The sequence below is a fragment of the Danio aesculapii genome, chromosome 19 (assembly GCF_903798145.1).
Source record: "Danio aesculapii chromosome 19, fDanAes4.1, whole genome shotgun sequence".
Lineage (NCBI taxonomy): Eukaryota > Metazoa > Chordata > Actinopteri > Cypriniformes > Danionidae > Danio > Danio aesculapii.
Genome location: NC_079453.1, coordinates 6,560,851 through 6,573,137, shown reverse-complemented (window position 1 = coordinate 6,573,137; position 12,287 = coordinate 6,560,851). Strand labels below are relative to the sequence as shown.

General features: G+C 32.4%; 1 long non-coding RNA gene across 1 annotated transcript in view; it reads left to right on the top strand.

Annotated features, from left to right (window-relative positions):
- The first annotated feature begins 1,872 nt into the window (after positions 1-1,872).
- Positions 1,873-12,287, top strand: part of LOC130246791 (uncharacterized) — a 58,874-nt gene continuing 48,459 nt past the window's right edge. The window contains exon 1 of the long non-coding RNA XR_008839463.1: positions 1,873-2,188. This is a non-coding gene — a long non-coding RNA (uncharacterized LOC130246791). The remainder of the gene's footprint in view (positions 2,189-12,287) is intronic.

Genomic DNA, 12,287 nt, shown 5'->3' with positions numbered 1-12,287 from the left:
AGTTTTGACTTGGTAGAAAATGAAAAACGTATTTTATATTAATCAAGAAAAAAATATACATTAATTCAAAAACAATATTTAACATTTGAATATAATATACATAATATAATATACATATATAATACATAATATAATTTAATATAATATAATATAGTATACTATAATATAATATAATATAATATAATGTACTATAATATAATATAATATAATATAATACAATGTACTATAATATAATATAATATAATATAATGTAATATGATATAATATAATATAATATAATAAAATGTACTATAATATATAATATAATATAATATAATATAATATAATATAATATAATATAATGTAATATAATATAATGTAATATAATATAATATAATATAATACAATGTACTATAATGTAATATAATATAATGTAATATAATATAATGTAATATAATATAATATAATATAATACAATGTACTATAATATATAATATAATATAATATAATATAATAAAATACAATGTACTATAATATAATATAATATAATGTAATATAATATAATATAATATAATATAATACAATGTACTATAATATAATATAATGTAATATAATATAATGTTCTATAATATAATATAATATAATATAATATAATATAATATAATATAATATAATATAATATAATATAATGTACTATAATATAATAAAATATAATATAATATAATATAATATAATAATATAATATAATATAATGTACTATAATATAATATAATATAATATAATATAATATAATATAATATAATGTACTATAATATAATAAAATATAATATAATATAATATAATATAATAATATAATATAATATAATGTAATATAATATAATGTACTATAATATAATATAATATAATATAATAATATAATATAATATAATATAATATAATATAATACAATGTACTATAATATAATAAAATATAATATAATATAATATAATATAATGTACTATAATATAATAAAATATAATATAATACAATGTACTATAATATAATATAATATAATATAATAATATATTGATATAATATAATATAATATAATATAATATAATATAATATAATAATATATTGATATAATATAATATAATGTAATATAATATAATATAATATAATATAATAATATATTGATATAATATAATATAATATAATGTAATATAATAAATATAATATAATATAATATAATATAATATAATATAATATAATATAATATAATATAATATAATATAATAATATATTGATATAATATAATATAATATCATGTACTATAATATAATATAATATAATATAATATAATATAATATAATAATATATTGATATAATATAATATAATATAATATAATATAATGTAATATAATATAATATAATATAATATAATAATATATTGATATAATATAATATAATGTAATATAATAAATATAATATAATATAATATAATATAATATAATATATCATTTAAAATAACAGAAAACAAAATAATATGATATAACATAACATAAAATGACATATAACAGCATAATATAATATAATAATTACTGAGAGAGTATTCAGTTTGCCCCATCTGTTTTATTCTCCCGCATTAGCCTGAAATAATCCCGCATCGATTATTTCATCAGGTCTAAAAGAAGCTCCTGCTCTTTGATTCCGCCTAAAACAAACTACAGTTCCCTAGTTAGGATGGGGAACGTGGGCCAGTTACGCGCTGCGGAGACGCACAGTACAGCAAGCGAGCGGAATGGGGGAGGGGCAGCAGGTAAAGTGAGACGGATGCGCATGCGCAGAAGATCCCCAGCCCTCTGCATCGCTCCCCTCCCCCCACCTCTCTTTTTTTTTGCAGCATCAGTACCGCGTTCGGAATCGCATTCGTGTGCTGGAGTCAGAGCGCGCTGCGGGGCATCACTGCACCGCCACGGAGGACACACCACCACCATCACACAACCAGGAACAGGGAAAAGGGGGAAAAGGCGTGAAATAGCGCAGAGAGGAGACAGAAGAAACAGGGCGGCCCTTTTTTTTCCCAAATCACCTGCTACATCTCTGGGAAATTAAACAGGAGCCAGACATTTGCTAATCATAAAAACGCGAACGCAGCGGACATCTCAAGTGGTATTTTTGGCCAGCACGGCGGGGAAAAATGAAGGATCGCACGCAGGAACTACGAAGTGTAAGTCTGTGTTTCTGCTGCTTTTATCGCTCATCTCCTCCCATATTCTCCGTCTCCTCACCGCAACCGGGCGTCAGCAGCTGACATCTCACTGCTGCTCGCTCACGGTTTAGCATTTACGGGCATGTATACGGAATTTTCCCGCTGTCTTACATCCTTTTGCTCCTCATTTCTCCTTTATTCTTGATGCAGTTACCAATGAAACCGTCAATCAAATCGCAGATACACTACGTTTATAATAGCCGCTCTCTCAACCGCACCGTTCCATGTGCGATGGATCGATTTATCGATCAAATCGGGTTATATGGCGTAATTTGCGAAATGAGCCCCCCTACATTAGCATGCATACAAACAGACTACCTTTGATACATGTCGCCCAGGAGTGTGATCTAGGGTATAGACTGCCGCTGCGGATAGTTAGCCAGTATCCATACACTGACACGCACCATCCCAATATCTAATTCTATGATCACCGCATGATGAATTATTAATACAGATATTTTTTTTGGTCAACACTGGTTCTCCTGGTACTTCTAAATTTGCCTTCTGCACCAGGGAATTTTGAGTATCTCCAGCTAAAGCTGCATCCCTGATGCATGTACATCTTCATCGGACGCATTCTAATCGCTGGGTGTGATGTGCGATTATTGCAGCACGCATTGTTCCGTTCTTATCCCCTATATTAAACATGAAAGGAGGTAATATTGTTGCTTGTATCGTCCAATTGAGCTAAACGAATACAACATGGCCGCCAAAGTATTTCTATTTGTAGTCGCGACGGTATAGCGGCTTAATTATTTATTTATTTTTCCATAATATCGAAGGTGGGCCTTGAGGCTTTAATGCGTCGCCCAACCTCCACGAATTTTCCGTCGCCAGAGATCAATGAAATATCGTAAAGGAAACGCCTGAACCCAGTGCACTGCACTCATCAGTGTGCGCGCGCGCGCGGTGCGCTTGGGGGGTTATAAGACAGATAAGTAGTACATTAACCTGTTTGTAAAATAAATACATAGATAACTTCACAACCCAAGCCATCTTCATCAACTAAAAGTCATTAGTGCAAAACTCGGACCGGAGTCCGTCCAAAGACTTCCCTTATTCCCCTCAGAGAAGCGGAGCATCTGATATCAGCCTTTGCTTATCAGACGCAACGTAGAAATGTAATCTACAGATAATTGGATTTACAGAATTCGCAATTATACGTGATGCGCGTGCACTATCCTCCCCAAAGCCGAGCACGCTCGCTGTATCCTCCGCCGCCTGCGCTTTAAAACACACATATATCATTAGTCTTGCTTCTAAAGGTGTTAATAGCTCAACGCGAATCTGATGCGACATGATTGGGCAATAATCACATTTTATGTAATCGTCAACATCACTGTGACGTATTGGTCGCGCGGTGAGGGAAGTGTACGGGTTACTTGGACTGTGGGCGTGCGCAGGGCGAGCGTGTCTGTGCATAGCGGAGACGAGCAAGGATAAATCAGACAGAATTCATTGACCTTGCCCCCCTTTCTGGATTAGGTTTCATTTGTGTGTAGAAGAGATCTGACATTAAATGAATGAGTGAGATTGAATGGCGTAATCGCAGGCTTGTCATGAAAGCGAGGTGGAGATGCAGCATTGTTCCACAGTGGCCAAAGCAAACCTGGGATAAAAAATTTCACATTTAAACACTTCAGATTTATGACTTTAATCGGCTACTCCAAGAAGATGTCACCTCAACTGCGCCATTCACATAATTAGTATACTTAATTTCTTACGACTGCCCTGATAGCGGCCAAAAAGGGACCCACAGAGGATTGAACGGAATACCAATGGCAAATCATTAGGTGTAAATAATAAAGCTATGGAGTCATGCAGGGGAAAATGTCACTATCGCATTAAGTTTATATGCATTTAAATAGACAAATGTGTACAATGACCAATTGAAAAAATATATATAAGAAATTAAAACAGATATCGGCATAAATATAGATGTTTTCATGCTTTAACTTGAAAATGTTTATGTTTTAACAAATGTTATAGCTTAAATATAGCCAATAATATATCAGAGGCAGGTTTCACAGTGACAAACGTCCCCCATTCAGCCTGTTCTATCACAAAAATTCAATATGTCTTCACTGATCATTTGTTGTTGCCATGTTTATTGGGTTTATCAGCAATCAACATATATTAATTATGACCTTATAACTATATTGTAGTATAAAACTACACTATAAAAAATGCTGGATCTCACACAAATCCTTCATGTTTTCTCAACAAAAATCAATTAAGTTAATTTTTTTAAGTGGATTGCACATAAAACAATAAGTTGTCCCCCAAAAAACCCTAATAATTGTGTTGCTTCAACTAATTTTAAATAAGTAACAAGCATCTAAAGTAATCTTTATGACTGCATCTCCACTAATATGTTTCTGATGCAAGCGTCTAATATAGATCTGGGGTGCGATTCCCGAACAACAACGTAACTATCATAGTACGATGCATCGTTTGGGAAAAGAACGATGTAGTGACGAGTGTTTCCCAAAACCGTAGTTTCTCTTTCACAGATCCATCATTTAAACCACGTTATTTATGATGTAAAACGCCCATAATGATGCTCTAAATGGGGTGGAGTAACAGCTTCTTTAGAGAAGAACCCCATCATTTCTTTGTGCGAATTTTATTGTTATACATGCACACTCATTTTTAAATATTAGTTTGATAAAACATGCACTCGTTTTCCATATTAATTGAAATATATGTAAATGGCACATATAGAGCCTGTGTTTACTTTACTAATATTATTGAGCACATTACATATTCTGTTCTAATACATAAAATCACTTACAGAAGCTAACACGTATTCTAATCTCATATATAAATCATATAAATAAATCAATAATGAGGCTATATATTAGGAAATAAAATTTTATATTTATTATTTATTAGGAAATGAACAAAAATTATTAATAATAAATACTATTATTATTAAGTTGGATATTGTTTATTAATTTTTTATTTTTGAAAAGTCTACTTTTACAATATGACACATGCAAAGCACTGCAGAAATGTTATAACCAGCAGGCTCATGTCAGATACAGTACAGATACTTAATAAATAACCTACCATAAAATAAAAGCATCAACGTATGCTTTTTTTTTGTTTTCACAAGCTTTGGTGACGTAACAAATTCCGCTTTTAAATAATAGGTCACCTATAGTTTTCGTCATGAGCCACGGCTGTGTTCAAAGTGACGTCAATGTTTTCAAAGTGCACTGCGAAGGGAGCGCAATTGTAAGCACAAAGATTGCTAAAAACTGAACTGTAAAAATACTGCCGTCAGTGTGTGATAGTCTTACTAGCCAATTAAGTGAGCACACTTTCGTTCTGTCCAATCAGAATTGTGCAACCGTAATATGCGGAACGCCCACAATAAAAACAAACAAAACGTGGACAAAAAGCGCGGACAAGAGAACCCCATCATTTCTTTGTGCGAATTATATTGTTATACATGCACACTCATTTTTAAATATTAGTTTTGATAAAACATGCACTCGTTTTCCATATTAATTGAAATATATGTAAATGGCACATATAGAGCCTGTGTTTACTTTATAAATATTATTGAGAACATTACATATTCTGTTCTAATACATAAAATCACTTACAGAAGCTAACACGTATTCTAATCTCATATATAAATCATATAAATAAATCAATAATGAGGCTATATATTAGGAAATAAAATTTTATATTTATTATTTATTAGGAAACGAAAAAAATAATAATAATTACTATTATTATTAAGTTGGATATTGTTTATTAATTTTATTATTTTTTTGAAAAGTCTACTTTTACAATATGACACATGCAAAGCACTGCAGAAATGTTCTAACCAACAGGCCCATGTCATATACAGTACAGATACTTAATAAATAACCTACTATAAAATAAAAGCATCAACATATGCTGTTTTTTTGTTTTCACAAGCTTTGGTGACGTAACAAATTCCGCTTTTAAATAATAGGTCACCTTTAGTTTTTGTCATGAGCCACGGCTGTGTTCAAAATGACATCAATGTTTTCAAAGTGCACTGCGAAGGGAGCGCAATTGTAAGCACGAAGATCGCTAAAAACTGAACTGTAAAAATACTGCCGTCAGTGTGTGATAGTCTTACTAGCCAATTAAGTGAGCACACTTTCATTCTGTCCAATCAGAATTGTGCAACCGTAATATGCGGAACGCCCACAATAAAAAAAAAAACAAAACGTGGACAAAAAGCGCGGACAAGAGAACCCCATAATTTCTTTGTGCGAATTATATTGTTATACATGCACACTCATTTTTAAATATAAGTTTTGATAAAACATGCACTCGTTTTCCATATTAATTGAAATATATGTAAATGGCACATATAGGGCCTGTGTTTACTTTACAAATATTATTTAGAACATTACATATTCTGTTCTAATGCATAAAATCACTCACAGAAGCTAACACGTATTCTAATCTCATATATAAATCATATAAATAAATCAATAATGAGGCTATATATTAGGAAATAAAATTTTATATTTATTATTTATTAGGAAACGAAAAAACAAAAATTACTATTATTATTAAGTTGGATATTGTTTATTAATTTTATTATTTTTTTGAAAAGTCTACTTTTACAATATGACACATGCAAAGCACTGCAGAAATGTTCTAACCAACAGGCTCATGTCATATACAGTACAGATACTTAATAAATAACCTACTATAAAATAAAAGCATCAACGTATGCTGTTTTTTTGTTTTCACAAGCTTTGGTGACGTAACAAATTCCGCTTTTAAATAATAGGTCACCTATAGTTTTCGTCATGAGCCACGGCTGTGTTCAAAGTGACATCAATGTTTTCAAAGTGCACTACGAAGGGAGCGCAATTGTAAGCACGAAAATCGCTAAAACTGAACTTTAAAAATACTTTGAAAGCAAATTACACCTAAGAAAGATGACTTTAATTATTTTTTTTAATAATTCCAAGTTTAAATGTTTAAATGTGAATGTTCTAAATGAATAGGACATAGGGTGGATAACTGGAAATAGAACACAACTAAGAACTATGTTTCTAACTTCAGCTCCAGAGGTGTAGTTGCAAGCGAGTTTGTGAATGTTTTTGGAATGAAGGTTTTGGGGAACAACGAATGTTTGTAACAACAGAACTTGCAACCTTAGTTAGCTGTCGATGGTTTTTGGAAACGCACCCTTGTACGATATGCATAATGTTTTGAGATCTGCGATCCAATAATATGTGTATCACTAAACTGATATTATTATCCGAAATATTTACAGCAAAGAAGTATTTTCACATGATGACTGCGTCTTTTGAAAAGCAGACACATTTTATGTCAGCATTTGGAAGCGGTACAGAGCAAGCAGGCAATAAATGTAATTAAAAAGTGTTTTATTTTGATCAAAATGCTGATTCTGAAGATGCACAACACATTACTGTGCTTCACTGTGCCCTGTGATGTCCTTGAGAGAGGCAAGGTTGAATGTCTGTGTCTCTCGGCCTTTCTCTCCGTCTTTTCCTGCCTCTCAGCTAACATGCTTCAGGGGTGAACTCATGTTTAAGACTTCGAAAATAAATTGGCAAAACATAATGAGGCATTTGTCAGTGCTGGTTTTATGTTCCAAAGCCAAAAAAGCAAGGCTCAAATAAACGAAGACAGCATTTCTGAGCGAATGATAACTTCAGAAAGAAGTCAGATGAGTAACATGTCAGCCTGTCGTGTAGACACTTTTTGCCAGACTCCTGCTAAAAGCCGGAATAAGTCAGAATTGGTAACAAGATATTCCTGGATGTCGAAGCTTGTTAGTTTGGGCTCCATGTTTGAAATATTAATGCACAGAGAATATTAAATGCTCAGATGAATATTAAAACTTCATGTTTAATCATATGACCGCGCTGTTGAACTTTTCTCAATCAGTTGAATTTAGGACATGGCTTACAGGAATGCTTATGCATATTTCGGTTATAGTTGCTTAATGAATGAGCAAGAATGTTGCTGGCGTGTGTTTGTTTGATGTTGAGTGCATCAAACAAGAAAGCAGAACAACTTGAAAATTGTATGCACATGAATAAGAACTAATTAATTAAGACCCCAATTAATATTTGTGTTGGAAGACATGCAACACAAGCTCATTGTGGATATGTACCCCTGTCTACAGTTCTGGAGAGCACGAATTATGTAGCCAGAGGTACATCTGGCTGCTTTTCGTCGAGGGCTGTGCGATTAATCGAATTGCGATTTGAAACGTTGCAATTAGCTAATCGCAAGACGCTGCGATATGAAATATGTATGTATTATTTCATTTCCCCCGCCCAGCGCAAATGCGTAACTGCCATCTGTGTGTGATAGTCTTACTAGCCAATTGAGTGAGCACACTTTCGTTCTGTCCAATCAGAATTGTGCAACCGTAACATGCTGAACGCCCACAATAAAAAACAAACTAAACGTGGACAAAAAGCGAGGATGAGTGGGATGATGGCATTTGCTGCTTCAGAAGCATTACTAGACGAATGTCAAAGAAAAACAGGACATCAGTAATATGGAAATATTTTTGTTTCAGACACCGAGTAATTTGTAGGTGCTGTCGTAGAATTGTTGCCACAGCATGAGGAAATACAACAACCAGCACATAAAAAAAAGCCCCACAGGCAGCTATACGAAGAGTGTCTTGCTGAAAGTCAACTGAAAGTATTGCCAGTGACATTCAATCTAGTAGCAAGCAACAGCAAAGTACAACTTTAGAGTTGTTTCAGCCATGTTAGTTTGCTAAGTGTTCTGTATTTTTATAACTATATATTTTTTGTTTGTATAATAAGCTATACTATCTCACTAATTTGTTTACAGAAACGTAAGGTCATTTTATTTGTGTTTACTGTTTGCTTTAGTTAAAAATGAGTGTTTCATTTCTAAATTCTTAAAAACAAATTTGAATAAATGTTTAAGTTAGTTAATATCTTTTAAGTTTTTTTAACTAACACTCGCAGCATTTTAACAGTAAGAAGCTACGATACAGAATATTGAGCTGAAGCTTGACTATAAAATTAAATCACAAATCAAATTGAAATCACAATATCTGTCAAAAAAAAAAATAAATAATAATAATAATAATAATAATAAAAATAATAATAAAAAAAAAAATCACAATTAGATATTTTCCCCAAATCGCACAGCCCTAGCTTCGTCTTTAAAATGAAAAATATGGGGCGGTATGACACCGCAGACGGCTTCTTTTCCTTTTTCGGGCTACCAGCTGACCATTTACCTCTGTGTGGACAGCTTTTCTGGTGTTACCAGTTTGCCCAGTAGCTCGTCGTATACATCAGCGGACTTGGGACGCGGAGCTGAGTTGACCGTGACAATGGAGTCCGTTGAAGAACGGTTCCAGAAACCAGGTAAAATAAAAGCTAAATAAATAAAATAAAATAAGTAAACAACAGGCTAGTAATGTGGTGAAATCACACGGCTGCGATGGCTTTTCTTTTTCTAGATTGCTTTTGAAAACATTATCGGTTGGGTTTAGGCGAGGGGTGGGTGGCTCAGTCTGTTGACAGCAAGCTAGCCTTGTCGGCTGAAGTGTATACAGCGGCCTCTGGTGGATTTGCATAAACAAAAACTGTGAGCAGACATACTTCCGGTCACGTATTTCGCTGTGCCCAGAAATGTAGACCTGGGTACGTATCCGCAATGAGCCTGGGTGGCAGACATTGGCTGTTGTTAAGTGATGAGTTTATTTCTGACTGTTTTGCAGCTAACGTGATGCGATATCACTTGATTTTGTGGCTAATGCGTATTCAATTGCACAATTTTATTGATACATTTTAGTATGATTAGCTAATCCTCAAATGAAAGCTCGGGTTATGTGCTTGGGGGGATTATATGTTTTAAATCATATTAATTTGTATGAATTAACCATTTTTTAACAATATATAAAATAGTTACGTTTCCTAGTGAGATCGCACTGGATATCTGGGTAAAAGCGCAGGTGTTATCTGACCTGAAAATTGGCAACCTAATATTTAATTTACTCAGAAGCGCCAGGAAGGCAAAGATTATGTGACATCACACACTGTATCTTGCCCAGATTTGTCCAGAAAAGGAGAGGTCAAACACATTGTGTTAAGTGATACTAAACAAGTGCTAATAGAAGACACAGAATATAATTCAGCCGCACCAATACGACCATAGACTGATTGTCCATTGAAGTAAAATCTATTTCAGAAATGGCATTTCTTCCAGTTGTTGTATTGCCAAAATAAAAGCATTTAAAAAAGCTAAATAAAAGCCATTTTTTGTATTAGATATATATGATAAATTAGCAAAAATTAATAAAATAAAGATAAAAAAATCTTTTTGATGTTAGCATCTGTGGAAATGACCAAGCTATATTTGCCACTGCATATCAGTAGATTTACATAAAAACAATGTCACACTTTAGTGTAAGTAACACTTTAAATAATTTACTACTGGCTTATTACCTGCCTATTATTAAGATATTAACTTTTGATTAGCATTGATATGAAGTATGATCTTCTTTGACATCCCGAATCCAATACCTAAACCCAACTACTACCTGCTAATTAGTAGTTTATTGAACTCAAAGTCTTAGTCAATGGTCTGTTAATAGCGTAAATTGTACATTATCAGTAGATTTACATAAATAACAATGTAACACTAAGTAACAATTTACATAATTTACTCCTGGCTTATTACCTGCCTATTATTACGATATTAACTGTTTATTAGCACTTATATGATATGATCTTATTTTGCATCCCTAATCCAATACCTAAACCTGATAATTAGTTGTTTATTGAGCTAAAAGTCTTAGTTAATGGTCTGTTAATAGCGTAAATTGTACATTATCAGTAGATTAACATAAACGCAATGTAACACTTTAGTTTAAGTAACACTTCACACCATTTACTACTGCTTTTATACCTGCCTATTATTAAAATATTAACTGTTTATTAGCACTTATATAGTATAATCTTATTTGACATCCCTAATCCAATACTTAAACCTGCTAATTAGTAGTTTATTGAGCTAAAAGTCTTAATTAAAGGTCTGCTAATGGCGTAAATTGTACATTATCAGTAGATTTACATAAAAAACAATGTAACACTTTAATTTAAGTAACAATTTACACCATGTACTACTGCTTTTATACCTGCCTATTATTAAGATTATTATTAAGAAATTTTGATTAGCATTCGTCAAGTATGATCTTATTTGACATCCCTAAACCCAACTATTACCGACTAACATTTATTAAGCAGCTAATTAGTAGTTTATTTAGTTAATGGTTTGTTAATAGCGTGAACTGTACATTACACTAAAGTGTGACCAAAACGAGTCATGCTATGTTGCAGTGTATTTAGCGATTTGACTAGCACAGACACACCTCTATCAGGTCCTCCGTGGACCAGAGGAAGCATAGTGCTTAATGTAATGAACTTAAAAGGTTTCTTGAGTGAGCACACTTGCTAAATGGAGACAGAAAGTGAGTGCTGTATTAGACGGATTGTCAATATTTTTTTGTCTACAAAAGTATCTCCTAAATCATACTGACCTTATTTACCCCTAAATATAATGTTTTAAAGGGTACCTATTATGAAAAAATCACTTTTATAAGAGGTTTAAACACAGTTGTGTAGGAAAAGTGTGTGAATATAGCCAGCTTTTAATGACAAATATAGATAAATTTTATTTATTATAATCACACTTGATAAAAACAGTCTGCAGAAACACTTCGATTGACATTTTCCCGTTGTACGTGTCATCAGACAGGAAAAGCCCCGCCCATTAGTGACAACCTCTCCCTCATTAGCATAGGAGGTTAGTCCTGTTTTTGAATATGCCACTTTGCTGACACATATGCATTTGTAGCCCCGCCCTCTTTTAAAAAGAGCACAATCTCATTTGAATTTAAAGTGACAGTCACCAAATCCTAAAAGGGGCAGTTTTAAAGAGTTAAAAAAACCTTATTTGTGTTATATTTTGAGCTGAAACTTCACACAGACACTCTGAGGCATCTTGTAAAATAATATCCATAATA